The 14,314-nt window shown below is 34.1% G+C and overlaps 2 pseudogenes; both read left to right on the forward strand.

Moving 5' to 3' along the window:
* The first annotated feature begins 384 nt into the window (after positions 1-384).
* LOC109677208 (olfactory receptor 8G1-like) lies at positions 385-1,318 on the forward strand (annotated as a pseudogene).
* A 7,980-nt stretch (positions 1,319-9,298) lies between these two features.
* On the forward strand, positions 9,299-10,236 carry LOC109677210 (olfactory receptor 8G5-like; annotated as a pseudogene).
* Positions 10,237-14,314: the final 4,078 nt, after the last annotated feature.

Raw genomic sequence — 14,314 nt, forward strand, 5'->3', positions numbered from 1 at the left:
TATTGAACTCACTTTCTTTAGAAGAGCCTTGCTCTCTTTGAAGTATCACTGAGCCAGTTTTAGTTATGTATGTTGATCTTTCTAAGAATTTAACTTTAAAAGTATCATCTTAGATGTAATGACTTGAAATTATTGAAATAATTCCATTAGAAAACAGACACATTAAGGGTTTTTAATTACTATAAAGATAGTTAATTTTATATAAAATATTAGTATATTTGTGAAGGTTTAATAGATATTAAAAAGAGAAAAATTTTACCTATGTAAATTTACCCAGAGTGAAATGATTGTATAGAAAGGGGGCAACTACTTTCAAAAGGAGAGCAACAATTACATCTATCCAACAATCATGTTCTCTCCCCCTGCACAATCTGAACAGAGGACATGGCTCTAGAAAATCACTCCACAGTGACAGACTTCATCCTGGCTGGGCTCTCAAAGCAGCCAGAGCTCCAGCTGCCCCTCTTCTTTCTTTTTCTAGGAATCTATGTGGTCACAGTGGTGGGGAACTTGAGTATGATCACCCTTATCCTCCTCAGTTCTCACCTGCAACCCCCATGTACTATTTCCTCACCAGTCTCTCCTTCACTGATCTCTGCCATTCACTGTCATTACCCCCAAAATGCTGGCGAACTTTGTGACAGAGAAGAACACCATCTCCTACCCTGAATGTTTGACTCAGCTCTACTTTTTCCTCAATTTTGCTATTTCAGAATGTCACATGTTGGCTGCAATGGCCTATGATCGCTATGTTGCCATCTGTAGCCCCTTGCTTTATAATATAGCAATGTCTCATGAAACCTGCTTTTCTCTGATTTTAGGGGTGTATATAGTAGGTGTGGTTTGTGTGTCAGTTCATATTGGCTGCTTAATTAAGATTCACTTCTGCAATGATGATGTGATCAACCACTATTTTTGTGACCTCCCTCCCCTTCTGAAGTTATCCTGTTCTAGCACTAACATCAATGAATTGTTGGTTCTATGCTTTGGTACATTTAACATCTTTATCCCAAGTCTGACCATCCTTGGATCTTACATCTTCATCATTGACAGCATCCTCCGCATTCACTCCACTGAGGGCAGGTCCAAAATCTTCAGCACCTGCAGCTCCCACATTTCTGCTGTTTCTGTCTTCTTTGGCTCTGCCACATTCACGTATTTGCAGCCATCCTCAGTCAGCTCCATGAACCAAGGGAAAGTGTCCTCTGTGTTTTACACCATTATTGTGCCCATGCTGAACCCCTTGATCTACAGTCTTAGGAATAAGGACGTCAATCACACTGTAAAGAAATTGCTAAAAAGAAAAACATTTCTGTAAACAGCATAATGAAAGGATGATTTAGTAGACTGAAGTCTTTGACCAATATGGTGGGAATTGATGTTATTCATTTTAATGTATTTGTAAATATTTTTAGTCATTTGCTAGGATTTTTTAATATTTTTATTGCTATAGTCTTTTGATGCCAATTTATTTGCATATTTGTCTCATATATATCATAGAGATAATAATAAAAAGAAATGCTAAAGAATGAGGTGGTCATTAATGCCAACACCATCAGCTTACATCTCTTCCTTAAAATGAAAGAAAACTCATTTGTCAGTTACAATGAAACAAAAATCTTCCAAGAGTAATTAATTACCAACTTCCTTTCTTCAATCTATTTGAAACTGTATAAAACATAGCAAAATAGTGACTGTAATTTCCAGTTATTTTGCTACTTTGCTCTTGAACAAACTCCCTCCGTGCCCTTTTTTCAACATACCATGCTATTCTGTCTTACTTCTTTTGTTTCTTTAGAATACTATCATTAATTTGAAATCTGCATTACCAGCACATGTATTTTTTGAGGTTTTGCCCATTTCTATATACCAACTTTTCTCTTATTTTTCTAGCTTATTCTTGTCTATATTTTATGTAAATTGCACAGGACTGAGATCTCCATTTACACAGCTCACTGCCACATCTCCAGAGTCTACAACAGTTCATAACTCCTAATAAATTCTTGCTGACTTTGTTATTTTTCCTTTTGTGAAATAGTTTGAGGAAAACTGTAAGTATTCTATATAGTCTGCATCTACTAATCTCCAAGGAGCTGTATATATGTTTTAATTTAATCAAATTTGTACATCAAGACTATTAAATTTAATTTTAGGGAATTTCTCAGAGACATGTAAGATAGTAATAGCATTCTATACTCTTGTACACAAAACTTAAAAGTTGTTGTCCTGGTTCCTTCTTGATAAATTCCAGCACAGGTGTGATAATTTATGAATACTTACTTTATTACTTCATTGAATCCTGTCAAAACACAAGAAGTGCCTAAAACAATTCTTATTTTTTCTACTGCTTTTTTAAGCATGTGTGTGAATGGGTTCAAAATAATAAGTATATTTGACACTTGTTGGATCAACACAACAAATCTGTTGGTAATGTGATAATAGAATGAAAACAACAAAATGTGAGCCACCACAACTGTCCAAATGCAGAGGAAAACAGGATTTTATGCATGACAGCATGGAAAAACTATTTCCCATGTAGAAATCTAGTAAATTGTATGATATGAAAAACAAGCTGTAATAAAGTTTGTACACAGAAAATAGAGAGAATATCAGACTGTTGGGTCCCATTGCATATGTTACTATAGCCAGGAGAATTTCATTTGTCCTTTCATCATGGCTCTAGTTAAATTGCTTTGATTATATGTCAGGTAATGCAGCCCATGCTATGTCTATTTATTCACAAATTCCTGGTCATCCAAGCTATAGGTTGTCCAGGACTTCAATTGCGAGCAAGTTAGGTGAAGGGTTCATAGCTCTAAAATTATGACATTTATCAAATTGAGTATACAATATAGGTTGGGCCTTCTTGCCTGAGTAAATTCTCAATCATTCATGGGCCCTATGAATCTGAGCCTACGTGGACTTGTCTGACAATCTTATTTTTCCATTGAAAGCTGAGATAAATGATTTCTCTAAGTCACTTGCTTATTTACTATGACTAGTGTACTCCGGGACAATAAATTAAAAATGTGGCAGAATCTACTTAGAAAAATGCACCTCTCAAAGCCATAGGTACTTAAAATTATTTCCTCAGGAAACTCATCTTGGAAACTCCATCTCAATTTATTTTCTGTATCAACCCCTCTCTTCTCTGTTGAAGAGAGTGACTCTCTTCTCGGATTGTATCTCTTCTGGTAATTTATGATAATTTAAATGGTATTTTTTAAAATTTCCCTAACTTCAATGGACTCTAAGCTCCAAGTGGGCAGAGAATAATCTCATAAATACAAATTCAAGATTATACCAAACTCCCCTGTTTTCCCATGTCATATTCTTTCAATCAACTCTCATTTAACAAGCATGAGGCACATCTAGTTAAATGTAAAGTCAGGTTGCTGAGGGTATGTCAATTAAAGCCTGAAGCATGACCTTTTCACTTTCTTTCCACAAATTCCCAAACATTTTTAACAGACATCTGCACTCCCATGTTTATTGCAGCACTATTCACAAAAACCAAGACATTGTAACAACCAGACATCCATCAAATGATGAATGAAGATAGAAAATGTGTACATATACACAATGGAATGCTATTCAGCCTTAAAAGAGAAATTCTGTCATTTATGACAAATATGGGTGACCTGGATGATTAATGAAATAAGCTAGTCACAAAAAGACAAAAGTTCTTTGAGCTCAATTTTATGTATGGGACTACAACATGCCTCTATTTTAAACATTTTTTAAAACTTCCATATTGTTTTCCATGGTTGCTGTACTGACTTTCCCAAAGCAGTGTACAAGTGTATCTTTTTCCTACATTCACACCAATATTTAGGTTTTGTATTTTACTTATGTATTTAGTTAGTTGTATTGGGGTTACATTGTGACATTTACAATAGTTCTTACAATGTATAATAGTTGAATTCACCCACTCTATCATTTTCCTACATCTCCTCTTCTCCCAATTGCTGGAATAGTTTCTACAGGTCTACTTTTCTCCATTTACACACATAAGTACATAATATTTTCATCATATTTACCATCACACATTCTTTTCTTATATTCTCCCCCTTGCACTCTACCATCTTCCCAGACGGGACCTGTTTTGCCTTCTTGTTCTCTCTCTCTTTTTTTTTAAATAAATGACTTTTTTATTTGTTTAAAATATCTATACAGGGTGTTTCATTGTGATATTTCCATTTTTACAGTCTTTCTGTGACTCATATGCAGTGATATTTATTACTATTGGCAAGTTTGTAATTGATAGGAGCCCACTTGACAGATATTTAACCAATTGGGAAAATGTCAGGGGTAATTGCTTCTTTTTCTCAGGTGCTTGTTCTCAGAGAAATAAAAATCCTTGGAGAGGGTTGTTGTCACAACATTTAGTACCTGGCTAATCTAAACCCAGGTCAAACCCTCTGAGCATAGCAATAAAAACTGCCCAAGTGACTGTGAAGTGAGGGTGTTTGCTGTCATGAAGCTAGAGAAGCACAAACTGAAAAGTAATACTTTATGATACTGACCCATGGTGCAGACCAGCTTCAAAACTATTGGTTTGTCTGAGGAGAGAACACCAGACTCTCAACACAGAAGAGTGCAGAATACTGGGTACCAACAATTCCCAAAACAAGCACTATTCCCACTGGCAAATGGCAAGCAAACTTTCTTAAGATTTCAAGCAAAAGACAGGTGAGTGTGTACATCAAACACTGGTGATTTGAGACTGTCAGTTCTTTAAGTAATCACTATGAAATCAAGGTAATGTTCCCATACATATTCTCATTCATTCATTTCATTATTCATTTATTAATAAAATATATCCCAAGCTTCCTATGATGTGCTAGATGGGTTACAGAGGGTCATAACTCTGGATTTTCACCTGACTTATATACTGTAGTGTTCAGAAATGCAACTTTCTGAACATGTAGTAGGATGGCCCAATCAGTTATATGAGATCCAAATGGAACTGAGTATCTAACACTCAACACACAGAAAGTGATTGTTAAGACTATTTTAAGTAACTTAGCACCAACTAAAAATGTAGATATGGAGTGACAAAAATATATTCCAGGAAATGAAAGAAGCCAAACATGTCTGTTATGAAGGAAGAGAAATACATGAATTAGGATGCAACAGGAAAAGAAAAAGTGCATATTTCTATTATCATAGAAGAAATCACAATAATCTTTATCTCTATTGTTTTGAAGAGCAATCACATCAAATTGATGGAATGAGGTGTGTGTGTGTGTGTGTGTGTGTGTGTGTGTGTTGGTGGTGCTGGGGTTTGAACTCAGGGCCTTGTGCTGTCCAGGTAGCCAGGCAGTTGCTTTGCCATTTGGGCCATGCCCTCAGCCATTTTGCCTTTAGTAATTTTGGGGGTCAGATCACATGTTATCACCCAACCAGTCTGGGCCATGATCCTCCTATTGCTGCTTTCTGCTTAGCTGTGATGACAGACACATATAAACACCCCTACCTTATTGATTGAGGTGGGGTCTTAACAACTTTTTGGCATGGCTGACCTGGAATTATAATCTTTCCTACCTTTGCTTCCCAAGTAACTAAGATTACAGGCATGAGTTCCCAAATCCTGCTGCCTTTTCCCTTTTTTAGGATCTCAAAATGTTAGAGTGTTTTCATTTTTATTATTAATTACTGTATCCTTAAATCTTTCAAAAAAACCCTTTTGTATTCCTTTAGGACATAAGAAAATACATGGTAACTATCCAAGTACTTCAAACATAATGTACTTTTCATTTCTTAGAATGAGAGAGGAAGAAATAATAAAGTAATTTCACAAGTAATATAGATAGTTGTTACAATGGTCATAGTTGTTGATCAGAGAAATGACAATAATACAAAATTATTTAGAGTTACAGAGTTTACCTTCAGGAGAACTGGAAGCAAAATCTTTACTGGAGCTATTCTACAGAGATTAAGTTTTCTCTGGGCAACAGGACCAAGAGTACAAGGAGGTGATTCAGAAAATTCTTTTTTTGTCTATAATCATGTTTACCTTTTCACATTCATCATTTATTGCTAATGCTGTAATCTCCCACATGACTCTGGTGATCAATCACAGTGAGAAATCTCTGAACTAATAAATGTGCTTTGTGTTCAAATATATTAGACATCTGACTGTAAAACAACCAATCCCTTAACTCCATTTTATCTGCAATAGTATTGTGATGGACTGTGTCACCTGCCTGTATGAAAAGAGGGCAAATTCTTATCACCTCATTTCTATACTGAGTAACTAAAATATTGACTTTTACATAAAATAAAATTCCCTGAATTAAGACAAGCTGCATGTTGGAAAGACAGGTATATCATCATATAGATAGATGCTATGTAGAGACAGATTCAAGTAGGAGGAGTTGTAGAACACAATGACTGCACTTTGTCATATCCACATTGAGTGTTTAGAGTCTGATATTTGTAATCTTTTGAAAATCAACATCTTGCTACTACAACAATACTATACTAAAATGATGATCTCCATAAATCTTAAAAAGATGAAAAGAATTAGTTAAATGATGCCTCAAGACTTCAGTGATTTTGTTAGGTATTATCTGTTCAGGTACAGTATCCAGGAATTGGATTATATTTAATCCGCACATAAATTTGAGAGACTTAATATCTTTACATAATAAGTTTCTAATCCATGAACATAAATCCCTCACATTACCCAGGGTTTCTCTATTCTTTATGAGAATTTTTAAAAGTTTCAATCCATAATTGTATGTGTTTTATTAAATTTATTCCTAGTTATTCGGTCTATTTACTATTTTATGTGACACCCTTTTCAAATTTTAATTTCATTTGTGGCTTCTTATGAAAGAATATTTTAAGGGGCAAATATGATCAAAGTATTTTATGCATACATGGAAATAGCAGGATGGAAACTCTTAATATGTATAACTTAATGTACATCAATAAAAAGTTTCAATGCATTTTAATACAAGAACATGCAATATCTGATGAAACAGGATGAAGAATTATGTGTTTTGCAAATGCTTTTCAAAATCAATCTTTTGATATGTTAGTAACAGTAAAGTACGTAGTACATAGGACATTTTTAAATATAAAGGACATTATTCCATAAGGATAAATAATTTCATTAGTGATTTAAACAAATAAGAGAAATATAGAAAATAAGAAATTTTCTGGAAAAAATTAACATTGTTAAGTCAAACATTAGAACAGGAGACAAAGACATCACTCTGCATATAAAATATCAGTAACATAATCAGTCAATTAGACATAATTGGCATACCTTATTATCTCATAACAAGACAACATATTATTATTTTTATTTACTATTGCTTACTGCATATTCCTTTAAGATTCATTGATAATGTTTCTAAAAATGATTATATGCCAAAGAAAACCTCAGGAATTTGTAAAAACTTATAATTTAAAGTTTGTTCATTACTACAATGAAATTAAGATGGACTTTTATAAATGAAATGGCAAAAGATACAGCATCTCTAAATAATATACTACTGTGGAATTCATGGGACAAGGATAAAATAAAGACAAATTAGAAATTACCTTAAAATGAATGAATGAAATTTAAAGTTTGTTATATTAAAACTTGTCTGATGTAATTAAAGAGTCTTAGATAGAAATTCATCATTTATATAAACATATCAGAAAAGAATAAGAATTGATATATTTATTCAAATTCCCACCTTCAATTTTTTTTTTTTGGTGGTTCTGGGGTTTGAAATCATGCTTGCTAGACAGGCACTTTACGATTTAAGCCACTCCACCAGCTCCAAACTTCTAGAAGTTAGCAAAAGAGTAGAAAATAATGTCAAAACTATAGATAAAATAAAAATTAGCCAATTATTAACAAATTTTTTAAAAATACACTATATGCCTTAAATTCAAAGTAGCTAAAATTTGAAATTGATTAATAAAATTGACAAACTTGGATGAAGACATAAAAAGTAGAACTTTACTGACTTAGGCATGAAGAAATAGATCATTTCACAGCTCACAAACTGTAAATGTTAAAGAAATCTTATGAAAGGCCCAATGAAATACATTCAGTAATTTGAAAAGTATGCCATTATAATGAAATTTTAAGTTAAGAATGTTGAGCAAAATGATAAAACTTGAATAAGTAATATCTATAAATTAAATTTAATCTGTTATGAAAAAATTTACATAAAAAATCAGCAGACCAGATTCACTATACTGGTGGATATTTCCATAAATCTGGAACCTAGATCATGGAATCCATACCTCCCCAAATCAATGTTTTTGAGATTCATTTTTCTGCTCATTGCTCTTTACTCACTATTCAACAGAATAGGGGACTATGTGTATAATTCTATATTTCTTAAATGTGCCTGATAGTCCCTTCTGATTCACAAAAGTTGAAGGACAAGAAAGGAATATCAATATTCTAAAATTACTATTTGTGCAATTTAAAATAAGTAATTATTAATTTTCTGACTGGGAGAATATTAATAGATTTCATATAATAACAATCAAAGTTACTTTAGGATAGATTAGCTTCTGCCAATTTCATTAGAAGGCAGGTAATACTGTTCTCTCTTAGAGATTTGAAAGTCATGTTTCAGGAGTATTGGTGGGAATGATGGAGTCACAGTATAGACTCAGGCACTTTGGCATTAAGTTCTGGACATTTAACATTATTCACTCTGCTTCCTTCAGAAGTCAAAGGTCTTTAGTATCAGAACTATAAACATCTAACTTTGGATCACCCTATCTGGTGACATGCAGGTGGTTATTGGAGGTGTTGGTTCGTTTTTGTAATAATTTTTGAAAAGCTAAAGACTTAATGTAGAAGTACATATTTCCTGATACTACATAAAAATTGTGAAGGTTGAAAATAATGAGTTCTTTCTTTCTCCCCTGCCACAAATAACTCTCAGGTTATTTATGTAAGTATCTCTAGAAAGGGCTTCTCTCTTCTGGTATAACAAAGCCATTTTTACTCATTTATATTGGTTCTCTATTTATTTAAATTTGTAATATCAACTAAAAATATTGGCTAAAAATCATTGAAATGACCAAAATAGAAAATAGACACCTTGAAGGTTTTCAATTTTTATAAATATAATTAAAATATTTTACATAAAATACTGGCATATCTTTTTAAAAAACTTAAGTATTAAAAAGAGAAAATTTTCACCTGGGTAAATTTATCTGGGGTGAAATGATCATATATAAAGTGGTGACCTCATTACAAAAGTCAAGCACTAATCACATCTATCCAACAACAATTTTTTCTCTCCCCAATCGAATCTGATCAGAAGACATGCACCCAGAGAATCACTCCACAGTGACTGAGTTCATCCTGGCTGGGCTCTCAAAGCAGCCAGAGCTCCAGCTGCCCCTCTTCTTTCTTTTTCTAGGAATCTATGTGTTCACAGTGGTGGGGAACTTGGGTATGATCACCCTTATCCTTCTCAGTTCTCACCTGCACACCCCCATGTACTATTTCCTCACCAGTCTCTCCTTCATTGACCTCTGCCATTCCACTGTCATTACTCCCAAAATGCTGGTAAACTTTGTGACAGAGAAGAACATCATTTCCTACCCTGAATGCTTGACTCAGCTCTACTTCCTCATTTTTGCTACCTCAGAATGTCACATGTTGGCTACAATGGCCTATGACTGCTCTGTTGCCATCAGTAACCCCTTGCTTTACAATGTCATCATGTTCCATGAAGTCTGCTTTTCCCTGGCTTTAAGGGTATATAGCTCAGTTGTAATTTGTGCATCAATTCATATAGGCTTTCTGTTTAGAGTTAATTTCTGCAAATTTAATATAATCAATCATTATTTCTGTGATCTTATTTCCATTCTAAAGCTCTCCTGTTCTAGTACTTTTGTCAATGAATTACTGATTCTAATTTTCAGTGGAATTAATATCTTTGCCCCCAGTCTGACAATCCTTAGCTCTTACATCTTCATCATTACCAGCATCCTCTGCATTCGTTCTACAGAGGGCAGGTCCAAAGCCTTCAGCACCTGTAGCTCCCACATCACAGCAGTTGCTGTCTTCTGTGGTTCTGTAGCCTTCATGTATCTTAACCCATCTGTCAGCTCCATGAACCAAGGCAAAGTGTCCTCTGTGTTTTATACCATTGTTGTGCCCAAGTTGAACCCTTTGATCTACAGCCTGAGGAAAAGGATGTCAATGTTGCTCTGAAGAAAATGCTGGAGAGAAGAGCATTCCTGTGTCAAAAGTAATGAGAAAAATATTTTATTAAGTCTGTAGCCATTACATAGCATGAATTCATGAATTTTTATTGTAGTCCAGCTATTATCATTTTTCTGCCTTTAAGTGGATTTTCTGGAAATTATGTCTTTTTAGGTACCCTTTAAATGCTAATTCTCTGTGGTTTTGTTCACAAATACAATTGGGACACAGATTATGGGAACTTCAATGACATGGTTTCATGAACTAATGCCCTCTCCATCTCTTTCTCTATTTTCTTCCTTGTTTGATAATAGCATAATAAAAATCCCATATTCCAGCAGTGGGATAAATCAACTCAGGTTTATGTTTATATGTTTATATATATATATATATATATATATATAAACATGTCACAAAGAAATACCTTGTACAGCTATCTTAAACAAACCAAATGGTCATTTACTTATTATAGAAATGGAGAACCGGAAGGCAAATAGATCCTGACTGAGAGGTTGGCACGAATAATAAGAGGAGAGAATATAAGGAAAGTGTGTAAGAGGGTGAAAACTGTAGAAATATCATGTACACATGTATGTAAATGGAAAAGTAAGATCTGTTGAAAGTGTTCCATAAGTGGGGAGACAGAGAGTAAAAGAGAATGATGGAGAGGGTGAATTCAACTGTGATATATTGTAAGATTTTTTATAAATGTCACAAAGTACATACAGTTCAACAACAATAAAGATAAATTTTTAAAAAGTGCCTTTTTTTCTATTCACTCAAAAAACCCCCCCAAAACCCCCAATATTTATCACATAAATAGTTTGTCTACATTCTCCAGATTTCACGTCTTCAGTACCTAGAATGTGCCTGCTACCTAGTAAATCTTTGATAATTTTCTTGCCATTTTCCCCCTATAAAATATTTATGTGAAAACCAGTGTATATCAAACATAGATTTCACTCAGCCATTTAAGTGCTGGATACAGCTTTTTATGTTTAATTAAAAATTATGCCTAAATTTGGAGAATTCTTCAAGAATCCATAAGATCAGTGTGGTAGCATTCTTTCTCAACAAGGGCTTATATTATCCTTGAGTTCTTCTGCAGGAAATCATAACACCAATGTGATAATTTGTGAAGACTAGATTTGTTAAATCATTAAATCCCATTTTCAAGCAAGCGGTCTCTGAAACAAGTTTAATGTATTGTTGAATTCAATATGCACCTAAGAGCCAAACATTTTCAGTAGTTTACAAATGCAATGAGTGGACACAACAAATCACATGGCAGAGTGATGTCTGGAGCGCAGACAACACAATATAGACCTCTATACTCACTACTGAGGGTGAAATGACCCAACCATGTTAGCATGGAGGAAATTTCCTTGTTTTTTAGAGTTAAGAAGGAACAACATTAAATACTTAAATGCAGATGCTTATTTACTGCTTTCAGTTGATACATTTTACTCATCCTTTTTGTTTGCTTTTGTCTCCTTTTATTTGTTGGTTGTTGGTAAAGGAAGGGCAGTTTCTCTGTTTGATTGCCAGCTTATGCAGCCTGCTTGATTCATAACACTTGGTAATTAATCCAAGCCTTCATCTGCAGAGGAGGTAGAGAATGAGTCAAGATATAAAAGATTGCTTCCTGAGAACTCTAAAACTGCTTCAAACATTACATTAATCATAACAAGTAGATCAGATTAGGATATTCACCAACAAATAACCCAATAAATCTGAGCAACCAAAAATCCTGGTATAAATCCATTTACTTCACATAGGGTTGAGTGAAATGATTTTTCTAAATTTGACCATTCTATTTTTTTTAATTCATTTATTCACATGTGCATACATTGTTTGGGTCACTTCTCCCTCCTACCCCTACTCCCACCTTCTCCCTCCTCCCCTCTCCCTTCCAGGCAGAACCTGTTCTGTGCTTTTCTCCACTTCCATTGAAGAGTAGAAATAAGCAATAATAAGAAAGACATAGAATTTTTGCTAGTTGAGATAAGGACAATTATACAGAGAGATTCTTAGCATTGCTTCCATGTACAAATGTGTTACAACCCAGGTTGATTCATCTCTAACTGATCTTTATACTGGTTCCTGATCCCCTTCTCGTGTTCACCTCTGTTGCTTTAAGGTTTCTGTCTTAATTCCTCTGGAGTGGGGACATCAAATGCTTTCATGTTTTGGGTTTTCTATCTAGCCCCATACCTCCCATATATTTGTTATTAGAAGTAATCACCAGATAACCAACACCAAATGTTCCAGAAACTGATCTGGAAAAATACTCAGAACTCACACATTACTTTAAATGCTTCAAGAACTTAAATACCATTCTTCAGAGAACTCATCTTTGAAACTCCAGCTAAATTTTTCTGTGCACCATCCTTTTCTCATGTTCTCAGGCACTGCCTCTCTTTTAGCACTTACTGCAAATGTTACAGGGCTGCTTTTTATCTGCAGCAGTGTTGTTCCACACCTCTTCAAGTTTTCTGGGCTGTTCTGTGAAATAGGGGGATTATTATAACAGAATAAGAAAGTCAAAGAGGCCCCTTGAAGCACTGGAACCCTTGATTTATTTTTGTTTCCCTTCAATTCTGTGCCATAACTGGCTTGTCTGTCATTGCTGTGTTTTCACATTTTCCTTTTTCTTTAGCAGGCTTGGCTTTCTACTTCTTTGAGTACTTCTTAGAAAACTCCGGATGTTGGCTCAAACATCTGAATGCTTTCTCTTGTACTCTTCCTGGATCATTTGCACGAAGAATGCATATGAGGACATTTTGACTTTCAGGTTCCTCAGATTTCTTTTGGTCATGTTTAGTTGTTTTTCTTCAATGTGGCACAGAGTGTTCCAGTGACCTCTCAGCTCTCATTTGCTCTGGTACTGTCTATCCACGATGCTTTTACACAGATATACTTTGTGGAATGGCTAAACCAAGAGAGTTAACATATATATTGACTCATATTCCTGTCATTTTTATGATGAAAATATTTAAAATCTACCACTTTTGCAAATCTCAAGTATAGATGCTTCTACTACATATAGTCATAACATTATACATTAGATCTGTTAGTCATACTAATCCTAATTGTGTTCTCCAATCAATGTCAAATTGCCTCCTAAGAGGCCCTAATAACCAGAATTGCTTTCTCCTTTTATGAACTTGGCTTTCTTTTACATTCCACATGTAAGTGAAATAATGCATTGTATTTTGTGCTTGGCTTGTTTTACTTAGCAGATTATTCTCCATGCTTATCCATGTTGTTGTAAATAACAAGATTTACTTCTTTTTAAAGGCTAATTGGTATTCCTGTGTTTGTGTTGTTATGTAGCTATGTCGCATTGTCTTTATACATTCATCTGTTAATGGACACTTCAGTTGAATCTATATATTTGCTTTTGTGAATAATGCTTCAATAAACACAGAAGTGCTGATAGATTTTCAATTTACTGATTTCAATTTCTTTAGAAATATATTCATTAGTTCTACATTTCCCAGTATTATGTTGAATAGGAATGATAAGAGAAGACAGCTTGCTTTGTCCTGATTCTACTGAGCAGCTGCATAATTTCTTTCAACACTTATCTTGAGATCAACAAAGAATTTTGGGACAGTTCGTTCCTTTTGAGGGCAATCTTTGCCCAACAGGGACAGGAGCCTGTATTAAACACTCCATCTGATAATTCCTCAAACTCATCTGGGAGACTCTCACCTTACTCAGGAAATGTCCATAAATTTGAACCCCCATTGCTTACAAACAGCATCTCAATAGCACACTATGATATTGCTTTCTTTTCCTTCATAACTTTGCTTCTTATCTGAATGAAAGTATAATACCTTTACTTATCAATTCTTAGCATAGGAAAAAAGCAAACTTCAAATATACTTTAGGAATCTTTTTAGTTACAAAGAAAGAAGACTTTTTTCTTTACAAAAGTCTTACATTTACCATTAAATATGTTCATTTTCAAGTATAAATATAATCTTGAGTAAAGTGAAACTGAGAGGAATTCATTTTAATTAAATGGAAAAACAGAAAAGCAAGCCCAAGAACTATGAGACAAAAATTATAACATATACATAAGTGGAATATTGGAAGAAGGAGAGAGAGCTAAGGCAGTGG

The sequence above is a fragment of the Castor canadensis genome, chromosome 2, assembly GCF_047511655.1.
Source record: "Castor canadensis chromosome 2, mCasCan1.hap1v2, whole genome shotgun sequence".
Classification (NCBI taxonomy): Eukaryota; Metazoa; Chordata; class Mammalia; order Rodentia; family Castoridae; genus Castor; species Castor canadensis.